At 42.0% G+C, this 15,209-nt stretch overlaps 1 long non-coding RNA gene across 2 annotated transcripts; it reads right to left on the bottom strand.

The window, feature by feature from the left end:
- Window positions 1-4,430: 4,430 nt before the first annotated feature.
- LOC115599896 lies at window positions 4,431-7,723 on the bottom strand. 2 transcript variants are annotated; one of them, XR_003988678.1, is made up of 3 exons: window positions 7,659-7,723; window positions 4,592-4,637; window positions 4,431-4,498 (listed from the first exon to the last, which is right to left on the bottom strand). It is a non-coding gene; the product is annotated as an uncharacterized LOC115599896 (long non-coding RNA). The 2 variants fall into 2 exon arrangements; XR_003988677.1 differs by lacking the exon at window positions 7,659-7,723 and adding an exon at window positions 7,285-7,319.
- Between the last annotated feature and the right edge of the window lie 7,486 nt (window positions 7,724-15,209).

The following is a 15,209-nucleotide window of genomic DNA, read 5'->3' as shown; positions in this document are numbered from 1 at the left end:
GATATAGTTAGAGAAGCAATCCTGGCACTCCACATACCTGGGCCTATTTCTGCTCTCAGTGCTAACTCAGATTTACTTGTAGTATGCAACACTTTAGTGAAGGTGGGTCTCCAGGCCTAGCTGCTGTTTGCAACCACATCAATAGACATCCCTGCCTGGGAGGACTGTATCTAGAGTCACTGCATGTTCAGAGACCCAATCTCAAACATGGGCACAAGTTTTACTAGTGCTGATAGTGCCACTGGCACTTGGGGGACAAACGGTAAAGCCTCAGAAGAGTGCTGTCATTCTTACACTGTTGAAGAGAAAAACAACTCCAGTCTCAGCAGATCCTTGAAGCTCTGCTGAAGAACAACACTACATAGGCCTGAGATGACTGAAAAAAGCTGGAAGGAGAAACCAGCTTTCACAGTGATCGGTCAGGGCCTGAACTCATACTTCCTGCATTACAAGCAGTATTGCAGGAACACGAGTTGTCAAGGGAGAAGATTGACACCTCTCAGATGATATTACCACCTGCAGATTTGCACCAAGTTCTCACAGATCATTAACAGCAATGAAACAAGCTTTTTCGTCAGTGACCATCATTAAAAAAAAGACACAAAGGATACACTGTTATCAGGCAGTTGGGAGAAAAACTGGCAAGAAGTCCTCAAGAAAATGCATGAAGATAAATAATGTCCAAATTCTAAGGAATGAAGAGCCACAAGTGACCATAATATACAGTACAGAGTGGCTTCAGGTTGCCACAAGAGGTGTGGTAAATCCTGATGTAGCACAGAGCCTACACTAATCCCAGTCTGTCTGGGAAAGCATAGGTGCTATTCCACCACTTTCTGTCTGACTGACCTATTGCTGAGAGGTCACTGCCAGTTAGTGTAAAGAGAGAGAACTGGAGCATCTGGAGAGCAGCACAATGATGGACACCTAGTGTGCCAGCTGCTGTAGCTGTTGTCTCCTCTGCCACATTTGAGGTAAATGGGTCTCCCTTAGATTTGACAAGCTGATCCATGGACTGAGGCAGAGACAGACCTTCTGAGGAAAAAAGGACAAGGAAGTGGACAGGGCCTTTCTTTGACCAGGTCTCACCAGCTGCCTCTTATTCTGGCCACTTGTGTTACTTAAAGATGGTTTTAAACTGGAAAGGGGGCAAGAGAAGGGCGAGAAGAATAGTGAGGGTGTTGAGAACCTAATTTGTGTGAAAAGGCTAGACAGACAAGCTGTTAGCCTCTTTCAGCCAGGGGTGAGGGGAAAGAGGGTGCAGTCCACAAATATGTTGAGGAAAAAGCTCAGCAGCAACGGTTTAGTAACTGTTTAGACTAAAAAGCAATGTTGGCTCATGTAAGCTATCAGCTGCCCATAAAGGACATCAGTTGAAAATCAGAAGTTTCCAAAACATAAGATTAATCACACTCAGGGCAGTTTTGTAAAAGGGGAATCAAGTACAGAACAGGGATGAGACCAAGCCAACTTTTGTTTTTGTGACAGAGTTCAATAAATGAATAACAGTGATTATTATCTGCAGTAGGTAATATCTGCAGTAGCTGGGAGAGGGCTTCTAATGATTCAGGTCGTCCCTTCCATCCTAAATGAATATGTGCCCACAGACATTATTCTGTACTCATAGCCAACTGATAAAAGAGAAGCTCCAATTATTTCTAACGCAAATTCTTTAATAAGACACAGTCAAAATCACAAAGGCTGTGAAAATGGCTAGTGTGAGTCAGAGATAATATAACAAACACAGCAGCACCTGTGTAAGATTGATGCAAGACAGAAACCCTGTGAAAATACTACAGCTGCAGTTTGATAAGTAATCTCAAAAGCAAAGCCCTACAAAATGTATTTGCAAATGCACCTTTTAATATTGGCAGCCAGAATAATACAGCCACATGAGTACGAGTGCAGGGGTTTAAAAACATCATTTAGAACGTGAGGCTTTAAAAACATCACTCACTCCTAATGATGTTAAAGGCAGCACATGAGAAAAGCACCAGATCCTCAACCAGAATAATAACAGTGACTTTAAGAACAATTCTCACTAATCCAGGATTCACTTGGTGAGAGAAAGATGTATTACCATTATTGGAAGAATCTGAACTGTTTGCACAGGCATATGAAGAAAAACAGATCAGTGTGGATCAAGAGAAAAGATTTTCCTGGACAGTAAGGTTCTAACCAAAGGGGACTGAGTTACAAGCAACAATCACGAAGCTACTGATCAGCAGGAGAGGCATAAAAAGCCTGCTGAAGTAAAAAGGATTAGTAAAGTTGCATAAAGCTGTTAAGCTTAGGGCATCAGAAAAACAAAACAGTATGAATGAAGATTTTACTCTATTTCTATTTATTCTATTTTTATTCAGCGTTCTGATATACATCGCTTGTGAATATGTTGCTGCAGTATCTGATCCCTGGATAGTCTCTAAATCAGCCATGTCACGGAATAAGATGCTGTTTTTCACTAAAACCTAAGATCTTAAATTCTGCAGATATCTTGAGGGAGACCATGTGCCTTTGTGCCAGAAGTGAAGCCTTCTGGGAGCTGCTTTTCTCTTTCAGTGTACTGAAACCACAAGCATGAAGCATTTTCTTCCAAACCATTCCTTTGAGTTCTTCTGTCTCTTTTGACCTGTACAAAAGATGTATTCTAGTCTCCTCCTTCTGCTAAGATAACTTGCATAGTTTTGCTGTAATTGTGTTTCTGTACTTTCTTTGCTGGACTTCTGTCTGAATGGCTGTTGTTTTGCTCTGGTGGATAGGGATGAAGATGTAGTTCAAGATTCCCAGTTCTGATGGATTATCTTTGAGGAAGCTTCTGGACCTGTACGTTTTAAGTAGGTTGCCTTAAAGGAAATGGTCTGAGAGAAGCAAGAGCTGATTACTCTGTAGTATCTTGAACAGGATGAAGTTTATATGGTGAATACCTGAAACAGGCTAAGAGGTCTTGGTTTGAGGCATGGACCATCATGGCAAGAAATGCAAACATTTAGATCCCTAGTGAATGTGAATGTCACCTCCTCCTCCTCCATTCAGAGAAGAAAGCCTTGCCTTGCTTTAAGCTTGTGCATTATTATCCCACAGTGCCAGCTCTATTCCCAGTCCCAGTGGTACAGGATAATCTAATGCTGATCTAACGCTAATCTAATCATGCTGAGCTACAGAAGACCTCCAGTCCTGGAATTTTTCTTTCAAACACCTACAATTTTCAAAATCGAGTTAGGAACATGCACAGACCAGCATCCCACAGTAGCAGGTGTTTGCACCCATGCGCATTTGGAAAGACTATTTTTATTGCGAATGTATATCCTGAACTTTAAGATGCTGAACATTGACAACTCCCATTGGCTACAGTAAAAATTCAGTTGTCTGCCTTGAAAACTTGGGACTGCATGGTCTAATTTTTAAGTTTTTAGTGGGGGATCACAAGAAGAGTACAGATTTTTCAGAAAATGGTCTTTATAATTTAAATTACCAGGTTAATAACGTGAAATATTCTTTTACTCTATTTTGAATGCTGACTTTAATAGAAACTCTTCACTGGAAAAATAACATCTTTATTAACATTGTCCTTTTTAAAATTTACTTGGCTTGCTTAATGAATCATTGGAAAAACTGGAATTTATAACTTGAATACTGTTTGATCCCTTCTGAATTTAACAGTTCTTTCATTCTCCAGAAGCTTTATTTCAACAACATTTTTGCTTATGAAGCGCTGTTTACTGAAAAAAACTGTAATAGGAAAAATATTTTCTTACAGCCTCAGAACTCCCTCTAGTGTCATTACCACCAGGCTCTTCAGGCATCTGCATGGACCACTGCAGGTTTGCTTTCCAAGAAAACTACAGAAAATACATACATAACTTATTTGCATGTGAGAAGCTTAACATTTGTATGTTAAGAAGCTTAGTCCACAACATTTTCCACTGTATCAGGAAATACAAGTTGAATATTTTTCATCTGATGCAGTGTTACATTAAAACTAAGATGTCATATTAAAATGTCATTGTAATGCAATAAATGTTTGATTACTACAGCTTTATCTAAAGACTATTAATTTCTTCTATTTAGCTGCAGATCACAGGGCCTCTCTTGACTGCTTGCAGCCAGCTTTCAGTCTTTCCCATCAGAATTACCCAGGCATGTCTTCTGAGTGTATGTTACTTATTCACAACAGTAATTTCCACATAATTTAATCAAGACAAAAGAAATCTGATAGAAGTTGTTTCAAAACATGTGGAAGGGGTTATGTTTTTATTTTTTTTTTTAGGTTGAAAGCCTATGGGAACCCTAAGGAAGTCTTCGATGTGGTACCACACAAAGAGTACTGTTGGCTGAGAACTGAATAGAAACTGATCTCTAAAGTTTCTGGTACCATGTGAAACTTTCTTCCCAGTGAAACCTTTCTTCCATAAAATCCAATAAGAAGCAGCTGATGGGTAGTGTATTATAGTGGTCAGTAGCATCATGCATTCTTCTTGAACTAATAGACTGTCAGATGCTGTCAGATGCAAACAAATAGATCTCCATCATGAACAGGGAAGAATTGGACAAACAGCTGAATGATTCGTTGCATTTTCACAAAACTACTCACCTATGAGGTTGACTATTGGATTTGCAGCTGGCATAGGAGAAGCATCCTACAGAGAAGGAAGAAAGAACACAAGCCAGAACATTTTATATACTGGATTTCTGCCTGTCTGACTGCATGGCCAAGATAGTATCTTAGGAAACAAGCTCTGTAGCACTCTCAAGACATAAGAAATTCCTGAGTAATTAAAAGCCAAAGATGGAAAAAAACCTATAAGGAAATCATCTCCCCCCAGGAACTGCGGAAACAAAGAAAAATTCAGATTTACATTTTTTAGGAATCCTAAATCCTGCTGAAAGTAAGTGGGACTCAGAGCTGGAAACTCCTGAATGTCTGAAATAAATGTGGCTTAAAGCTACAGGCCACTTATGCCTTTCAAGATGGGGCCTTCCACTTTGCAGAAATCTCTTAATGTTTGTTTTAAATAACTGTTTTAAAATTTTTGTTTTAAAATTTCTCTGTGGGTCACAACGTCACAGAATAGTTGAGGTGAGAAAGCAGCTCTGAAGATAGTCCAGTCTAAGCCTTCTGCTCAAAGTAGGGCCAGTTACAGCAGGTTGCTCAAAGCTGTGCCCTATCAGCTTCTGGGTATCAACAAGGGTAGAGATCCCACAGCCTATCTGGGCATCCTGTTCTCATTCTTGACATTCCCTCCCCCCCCCCCCCACAATTTTTGTGTTTGAACAAAATTTCCTGTATTTCATTTTGTGCCTATTGTATTTTCACTGGGTACCTCTAAGACATCCTGCACCCCCTTCTTCACATTTTCCTATCACCTGTTTGAAGTTATGGATGAGATGCCCCTGAACCTTCTTTTCTCCAGGCTGAACAGTCCTAGCCCTGTTAGTGCATTCTGCTGTGTCAGAGTGGATTCCCTTTCTTTGGATCAGTGTGATATCTCCAATTGCACTATGTTTTGTTTTCCCATTATCTGAACTCAGACCTCCAGCTGGTGACCATGTCCAGCACAGAACTGCCCCAGTTTGCACAGCATCATGCAAATGGCCTCATCAGCCCTGCATGTGATACCAGGGCTCTCTCACTCCTGTCCCACTATCTCTACATTTAGCTCCAAAACACCTCATACGTTCAGGATATTCCCATTGAGCTATCTCCCACCTCTCATCCAGCCTTCTACTCTCTTTTTTTCCTAATGTAATTTCGAGTGTTACTTTCCAAGGTCTACAGTGCAAGTGATGCCGCTCCTTTTAAGGTATATCCAAGGACTGTCATGGCAAACTTCTATGCACAGGGTTATGGAAGTCTACTACTTCTTGGTGGGGATATGTGAAGCCAGATCTGTGCAATATATGAGTGGTGCAAAAGCAACATTTTCCCCCAGGCTTTCCTGCTGCAGTGCAGAGTTTTGCTGCCACACACCTGGAAATCTGATTTTCCAGTCTCAGTCATATTATTGATCATTAATTTCACATTAAATAATTTTTTTGCCCTTCTCATTCACAATTCAGACAAACACTTCTTTACAATCCCTTCTCCAGATTTTCACAGACTTTGAGTGCCAGTCTGAAATTATGCAGTCTATTAGGTGTCTGCCTTTGGCATCTTTAATAAAGCTTCTAAGTAATATCTGGGTGAAGATCACTCCCTGTTATTTCTCTCTGGGTGTAGATCCCCAGTCCCACTGTGTACATTATTCTAAAACTGTAAAGACAGCAAAGCCTGCCAAAAATTGCTCAGGAAAATGTAGACTAAATGATGACTGCAGGCCTCAAAGGAAGAGAAGAACCAGATGGCTGACCCAGAAAAGACTCATGCCATCACCATTTTTCTTCTTTCTGCAGCTTGGGAATATTACCTTCGTTACTTTGCTTGCTTAGTGTCAGATTTCAGGTCACAAATTCCAGTCCTATGTGTAAGAGGGTAGCAAGTTCAAAAAAATAACAGACCTGTTGAGACACATTGCAATGCAGGCAGCCAGCTGATAACATCAGAGAAAATTTTATGACTGCAAGGCCATTCCTGGCACAGATTATATATGTATCTAAAGGCATGTCTGCATATTTGACTTAAGTATGCTAAGTGGCTTATACATGAGTGGTTCAAGTGTGCTCTTTAAAATATTTTCTAAACTGAAACCTTGTACTTTCAAGGACAGGGACACCAATGCTAGGCTGGGTAGTGCAGAACTTTGTCTAATCTGTACCGTGTTGGTTATAATGATCTCAGCTTCTGCTCCTTCTGTTTTGTCTGCCTGTTCATGTTTATTCCATGGAGAAGTATGATGTATGATTCCATGAGGAAAGTATTCCTTTATGCACAGTATGCATATTGTGAGGAAGAGGGCTGCTCCAGACAGGAGGAGAAAAGACTGAGGGAATTTTGGGCCCCTCCGTCTGACAGGCAAGATACTGGGGGGGAAGCTATGAACGACACCAGGGCATCTGTCCTCTGACACAGACAGAACGAGAGCACGGAACCAAAAGCATCCCCGAGGCAGCTGGCCTGGGGCCCCTCTGAGCTTTCAAAGACTTGGGCAATAACCCAAGCAGCCCGGCCCGGCCGCACTCTGGCTCAAGGTTACCGTGACCATTGTGTAGGCGGCCTGGTGTCGCCCCGGGCCGGGCGCTGTCCCGGCGGTACCGTCCACGGAGCAGGAAGGCCCCGGGGAGGGCTGGGCGTCTGCCTCTCCCCCGGACACACAGCTCGGGGCGGCGGGGATGTACGCTGCCCCGTACCGTTTCCCACGCCGATGTTTCTGGGGCTGGGGGCGGGACGCGGCAGCATCTGCGTTGCGAGGAGGAAGCACGGAAGAGACTGTCCCGGTGCAGCGGGCGAGAAGCTCCGAGCTAGGTGCCCCGCCGGAGCAGCCGGCAGGGTCGGGGCGGTGACACTCTCCCGCCGCTCCCAGGGCCGCCCCGCCCCTCCTCGGCCCGGCCCTGCCGCCTGCGGCTGTGCTGGTGCCCGGTTGGTCCCGTGGCTCCGGCCCCGGTGCGACAGTGGCGTGGGGTTCGAGCCCGCCGCTCCGCTGATGCTGGCGCCAGTTCTGGCAGCCGGCTGTCGCAGGTAGGGCTGCCCGCGGGGCGCCGCCATGGCGGGAGCCGTGGCTTACCTGGGGGCCGGGCGGCCGGAAAGCACCTGCGCCTGGCTGCGGAACGGGCGGCCCGGCATGGGCTGAGCCGCAGCCCTCGGCGCGGTGAGGGCCGGGGCAGGGCGCTCCCCTGAGCGCTGAAGCGGGCTGTTCGCCGGCGGGCGAAAGGCAGCACCCGGCAGGAGGGTGCCCCGCTGTCCCGGCCCGGCGGAGAGCGGCGTGACGGGGCCGCCGTGCGCCCAGGCCCCAGCGCTGAGTCCCGGCAGGAGCCGCATCCCCCGGCTCTGTGTTAGGAGCCTCCGGGCTGCTCGGCGGGGTGGAGGGGCTGATTCTGTACCGCTGGTCCGGCGCCATGGAGAGCGGCCTCACGGGTGGCTGGGACAGCAGGCATCTCCGTCAAGTCGAGGGTGTCCCCTTACTGAACGGGAAGGGCGAGGCTGTAGGCTCGGATTTGGACCTGTGCTGCTGCGTCCTTCCCCTATTAAAGTGCAGTGAAGGAGCTGAGGCTTGGCATAGCTAGACTTTCTAATAAAAAAACAGCAGAAAAACACAAGACACGTGAATGAAATGCCCTCACCCCCCCTTTTTATTAATTTTTTTATTTCTACAATAACAGCTGTGATATGTCACTAAGAAAATACTAATCCAAGTGCAAGAATATTCCCTGTGACTTCTTCCTCTGTTTCCGTATGTGTGTGAACTACCGGTGCTGAGATGAAGGTATCAGCCAGCAACTGCAGGTATCACTTTTATTGGCTTCTGGATTCATCTGTCTTATGCATGGCTTTTCAGACATGCCAGAAGCCTGTAGCTCTCACTGCAGGTGACACATTTTAAGGGGCAGGTCTAAGACAGTCACCAGAACTACTGGGATAGCAAAAAAGTTCATACAGAAATTCATACATTTTGTGATACATCTTCAAGTAATTTATAATAAGAGCATCAAGGACATGTAATCACCTTTGTTAACTACCTTTTAAAAAGAACAGACCAGCAGGCTTTTCCAAAGGTCTGCTTTTTCATATTTGCAAGCCCATGTGACAGAAACCAGTTGCCGTAAGTCCCATTCTTTAGAAATGTCGTGTGTCTTGTAGGTTTCTGTGATTGTATGACGGCTGTTTTCACCAGGTGAGAAAATTATTTAGAAATTAACTCCTAGTATTTAATTGCAACAAAAGGGTTTCGTGTTTGGAGCACTGTGTGGTGTTCTCACTTTTTTGTGGACAAAAAGCCTGCTTGCAGAGTAGGGAGGGATTTTTTTATTGCTTATAGTGGAATTTCAGAGTTATCAAGGATGTCAGAGAGATCTGATTGCCACTGAAATTTTTATAGTAATAGTAGCATTGTCTTAATGTCAGGATAAAGGGTTTTATCATTGATTTTGCTGTCAGTAATGCCAGGCCATCCAGTAATGCTTTGAAGACATGAAGCTGATGAACCACTTTATACCTGTCATGGTCTGTTCTCATTGTCAGTGAGGGCAATACCTCATTATTTCAGTTGTTTCCTCTGTTCCTGTAGCTGAGGATGTGCCAGGCAAAGCCAGTGCCAGAGGGTGCATTTCCAAACTGCAAGGCAGGGTTGTCAGCTGCACAGCCTGGTGCTAGTACTAACCTAGGTGCAGTAGTGTAGGATGCTGCAGCTGGACTTGCCTTCATGCTGAGCTTTGCTGGACCATGTGGACTGGCATCACTACCAGTTTGGCTTGTTAAATTCTACTTCTCATTTCTTACTACAGCTGCTCCTATGGGTATAGCCATATTTAGAGACAGAGAGTTCCTGCTTCTGAAAATAATGATTAGATTGAAATGGAAAAACAGTTGACGGCTGTAAGGAAAAAGAGAGTAGGGGAAAAAGGGGAGTGAACTGAAATTCTTCAGTGTGTTTCTGTGATAGAACCAAAAACTAACATCAGTTTTCTTCATTTGACACTGTGTTTTAACTACACAACTATCTTTTATCTGGAAACTACAGAGTTGCAGAAGGTTTGGGTTGGAAGGGACCTTTCGACATCATGTTTTCTGCTGTGTAGATCATTTGTAGATGCAATACAGGGGTGTTCCTTACAATTTACATTTTAGGTGAGTGTAAGAGGCTTGCAGACTCTCATAGTGTTTGATTTACTCTAAAAATTTCACTGTAAATGCTACACTGAGAAGGTGAGAATCAACCCTGAGAATTCACTTTTAATCAGGGATACATCTGCCTTCAAGGTCATTCACAGTGAATCTGGCTACTCCCTTCTCCATTTCCATTTTCCCCATACCCCTTATATACCAGCTTCCATAAAAAGACAAAGATGGAAGTAGTATTTTTTCATTATGATGTGGCCTGTTTTGGTTCTTTGTTTTCTTTCTGTCATTCTGCTGGATTATTTCTTTGTCTTTGTAGCAAAGCTTCATTAACCAGTCTCCTATTTCATGAAGTATCAGTGCTGTATTTTAGAGAGTGAAAGATTTGTGAGGAAACCGTATTACCTATGGCATTCTGTGATACAGGTAGTGCTGTTCAGTCTCACTGGTTGAATTTGTCTGTGATGGAGGAAATACTGAGTTGAAGAAGGAACATTCAAAATACAGTTACGTCTGGCTGTAAGAGAGAATGGAGAACTAATTTCTATTTATGAGGATGTATTTTCTGAAAGGTTTTTTTCCACCAGGTGATTATTAGTAATTGCTGCTGAATCAGTCTGAAAGGTGGGAGGTCCACTTTTTCCTCTGAAAATAGGATTCTCCTGTAGTTACAGTGGTTTCAGATATAGAACTGGCAGTTTCTAACTGAAAGAAGGAAATAACTAGATAGAGAAATAAATGCACACATTGCAAAATTTCTGAACAGGTACTTGCAGTATGTGTAGGAATCATCTCTGTTCTGATAAATGGTTCTAGCTAAGTTAGCACAAAAGTGTTATGCTAAAGCTACGGACTTTTGAAGGAGCAGAGTCAGTATTTATAGAACACACTAGGAAATTCACTTTGGAGACAACGGGCATCTATTCAGGTGGTACAACAGGTGAAGTCTTGGACTGGAATGCAAAGCTCTGTTAGCTGGGAGGAGCTATAGTAAAGGTTTGGTTCTGTGGGACAGCTGTAGCATGTTTATAGTGCAGAATATGAGGCTTTTCAATAATTGCAAATGTATTCTTTAATCCTATGTTCTGCCTTTTTTTTTTTTTTCTGCAGAATTCAGTTAGAAGCTTGTTATAGCTGGAATTTGCTACTCCTCTTAAATTCTCTCTGTTTTTAGTCTGTCTGCACTTGTGCTGTACAACCAGAGTAAACAAGTCTTTTAAAATTATTAATATCACAACAGCTTATTTATATTTAGTGTTATCATCTCTGAACACGTTTCAATCACTCAAATCCTATCCCTAGGGAGGGTCTTCCTATTATATTTATGTTGGGGCTTGTGTGCTGTTTTTCCTGTGGTTTAGAGGACCTTCATCTTCCTCTGTTGGGTCCTGAGTATTTCATCGTAGTTGTAGCAGAAGCTATTAAGGACTTGAGGTGTTTCTCATTGTTAGCCTAGCATCTAGCACATGAGGACACTTAATGGGACTTCAAGCTGTATTTTTATAAACTAAGAAAGTATTTTTACTATGTGAAGACCTGTCTTCATCTCTGAATTGCCCAACCCGTCTGTCTCTCACTGCAACACCCTGTGTGTTCCAGTTTGATTGTACCAAAGAAATGTGTCAGCACAATAACCAACAGCTCTGTTTCAAGAATGGAAGGAGAAAGGCAGAGATAGGAGAAAGGCAGAGAGGGGAGTCAAAGTTAAATCCCTGGTTTCTCTACAACCCTGAGGTGAGGTCTCACAGCATATGCCAGGTAACCTAAAATTAACACGAAAACGTCTGCTTTACAAGAAGAGGTCACACCTTTTTCACTAAAACCAGTGAAAACAGGCTGCACTTATAGCCAGAGATTCTACTTGAACATCCAGAATAGTAAGAGAGTGAAAAGCATACTTGATTTTGTAAACATAGAAAAGCACTGTAATTTGGAAGTTAAATACTTCTCTGAGCTACCTATGCCAGCTGATTTCAGTTCCTGTTCACTTTTATGGATGAGTGCCAGGGGACAAACCTTCAAGGTGCAAATCTCAGTTGACAATGGGGAGCTTATTCATTCAAGTAACTAAAACGGGTATTGTCTTTCAATTAGAGGTGATAAAACCAGTTCCTCCTCTCTCACAGCTGATGTTGTATGCACTTACTGCACTTTGACAGAATGTGCTGTTAAGACAGATAAATGACCTTTTATTTTGATCTTGCATTTTTGATTTAGAAAAATAAGTGACTTAATTTTCTTGAAGGGCTGTTATACAGCTGGAATATCATAGAATCATAGAATCATAGAATCCTAGGGGTTAGAAGGGACCTCGAAAGATCATCTAGTCCAACCCTCCCTGCCAGAGCAGGGCCACCTAGAGTACATCGTGCAGGAACGTGTCCAAGCGGGTTTTGAATGTCTCCAGTGAAGGAGACTCCACGACCCCATATCTTTGGAGGTATGTGCATCAGCCACCTAGCAGGTAAGGATGGTCTCTGTATCTGGGAGCTTCTGGATATGAGTGCACCACATATCAGCAGTAGATGTTAAGATAGCTGGTTCAAAACCAGTGGATGTGATTTTTTCCCTCTCTCCAGCAGGCACCATGGGAACAGTTTGTCTGTGAAGCACTATGTCTCTGGCCTGATTGCAACATTTATTGTTGTGTTGAAAACACAAGATCAAAACATTAGATATTAAAAGCTGAGAAATATTTTTGTCTACAGCAGAAGGATTCAGGATGTCTTCACTATACTCTTAAGTGTTGTCTGCATTGCATTTCCTTACATTATGAGCTTCTGGCTAAAGCATTATCTTTAAAGGGCCCTGGCACTGATACCTCCTGAACATTTTGAAGACAAAAATGTTGTCCAGAAACCCTCTTACATAGGAATGATGTCAGTTTTCTTTTCTGCTTGAAGACCAAATGACGTATTTCAATTTAATCATGTGAAAAGGTGGATGTTAGGGTCAGGGAAGGGATCTGGTAAAATGCCCATTTTCTCTTTTTCGTCTGGCATAAATGTAAAAGCCTTCATGGATTACATAAGTATAAAAGTCTTTTTGGGTTACTGGAAAGTAACAGGCACAGTAGGGAAAGTGTTTCCATGTGACTTTTTTGGGAAGAAGGTGTAAAAGGGATTCAAAGAAGGAAAGGGTTGTGATCTCTGGAGCTTTGACTGTTTTGTGTCATCAGTGGAGACTGAAAGCAGACAGGAATTCTATACTAAATTACTTCAGTTGATAAGTAAATGTGGAGTTGTGATTCCAAGATCACTGTTCTTCTTTATGCATTGCTGAGAAGATATGTAATCTAGTCTGAAATTAGATATACTAACAGAAAGAAGGGGAAAAGAAAAAAACATTTTGCTGTTGGATGGATGTCCATAGCTCGTAATAACTGTAGTGAGCCTGAATTTGGTTTCTTTTAGATACATTTTTTGAGCTGTTAGTTTTGGCACTGGAGATGAGACAAGACTTTTATCACTTTATGCTTTGAGTATAGAAACCAAAAGAAAAACTTATTCAATGTGTAGCTGTTTGTTGAATTTCATGAGGTGTTTAACACTGGAGAGTGAAAGCTGGACAAAAGGATAAAAAGCCAGCCAATGTCACCACTAGATGACAAGTGAAGAACCTTTTGCTCTGACTATAGAGGCTTTTGCTGTGCCTGGCCCGGTTTCTTCTAAGAAAGATGTTGTGGACAGACATGGTCAGGAGTCTTCAGTAAAATTACTTAAAACAGAATTCTCAAAGCTTAGGCTTCTCATATAAATGTTATATGTTGTAATGGAAATATTAAGAAATTTATAGCCCCAGTGTGTTATTTCTGGTCAGAGTTGAGGATTGTCTTTAAGGGCAAAAGAAGAGAGATGGACACCACAAGTTACCTAGTAACTCAAGTTGAACAGATCTTTAAATTGGCATCTCAACTGATCATGCCTATGTGCATTTGAGCCTTTGTTTGTCTTTGGTTGTGAAGGGACATTTTAGCTAGTGTAGGTATACCTCTTATTCTTACCCATTTCCACTCTTCTTTCCCCTTTGAGCCATGAAGCTGTTGTAGAATAGATTCTCTGCCCAGGCAATCCTAAGGAATTGTCCATTTTATAGTATACTGAATTCACCTGATAAAGTAGCAAAGGAGCTTCAAGGCTGGTATTACAGGTTGAACACCACTTTTTATAATGGTATGATTGATATCAGATAGTGTAGCACAAAGTGTTTCCTTTTCAAAAGCACTCATAACCAAAATTCAGCTAGAATCATTCTAGAAATGGCTACTCTAAAGGAAATGTAATCACTGTACTGTAATAACACGCTTCTTAATTTGGTGGGTACTGAAGTCCACTGTTGGTGGTGTGGGCCCATGATCTCACTGAACACTGGATCAGTGAGATCTGAACTGCCTGGGCTGATGCTGAATTTCCTGTCCCACATTCAGTGACAGATTCTAACCCTAAAGTGTTTTGTAAGAGGCAAAACCTTCAACTTAAGTTTGTTTTTGCTTTTCCAGGAAATTAATATTTACTAGAAACACCAAACTGTTTCCCAATGTCACACGGCAAAATATTGACATTGCAAATTTATTTGTAGTTATCCTGAATTGCACTTAGTAATCCATGGATGAGTATGTCTTTCTGCTCAATTGCTTCCCCAAGAATCCAATGTTTTTTCCTCGTATGCTTGAGTCTAATGAGAATCCAGTATCTTTTTAAAAGTTACTTTCTTGTTCCATCAGTAGTCATTACTTTTTATTCAGAAATTCACCAATGAAATTTAGGGGCTGTGTTACAATGATTTTAATGAACCATTAACATCTCTGAAAGCTTTGGATTTCATTTGTTAATTCCTGAGGAACTTCAATAATAAAATTATAATGAAATATCTTACTTGCCAGTTCTGTAGAGGTGCTAGGATGTGATGCAGCACAATAAACTTGAATGCTTCTCAGAGACTCAGCAGGATGAGAAAGGTCTGTCTTCTTGAGGTGGAGCCTTCTTTTACCTGTAATATTATATTGGTGTTCTGATGTTTCCACAATGACTGAAGGAGTAATTTTTTTTTATTGAGGCAGGTGATTTCAGCCAGCTGGGTTACGCTTTCTATAATTTTGAGGAAGTTGGTATATCAGTTTCCTGAGATGGAAGTCAGAAAACTCCTCTGCTTTACCTGTGGTGTTGGGTCCGGAGCACTATATGGCAGGGACAGTCTTCTGTAGTCCATATGTGTAGTAGATACAACAGTGACAGTCCTAACCACTGCCATAATATGACTTTGACATTATATAAAAATTATAAATATTTCACTCCCGTTTTATTATTAAAATTTAGTCCTCACTGGGGGTTTGTCTCCCCCCAGTTCTGTTATTCCATGTGCTTTTGAAGGGAGGTCAGTCTTTATTAACAAGACAGTAATAACATTTCTATATACAACAAATGGCATTAGTTCCCTTACTGGATAGATTTTATGGAAGACCTGTAAGGTATATTAAAGCTATTTGATCAAAATTTCTTTT

The sequence above is a fragment of the Calypte anna genome, chromosome Z, assembly GCF_003957555.1.
Source record: "Calypte anna isolate BGI_N300 chromosome Z, bCalAnn1_v1.p, whole genome shotgun sequence".
NCBI lineage: Eukaryota > Metazoa > Chordata > Aves > Apodiformes > Trochilidae > Calypte > Calypte anna.
Note: the sequence above shows the minus strand (reverse complement) of the source record. Positions and strands in the feature narration are given on the sequence as shown.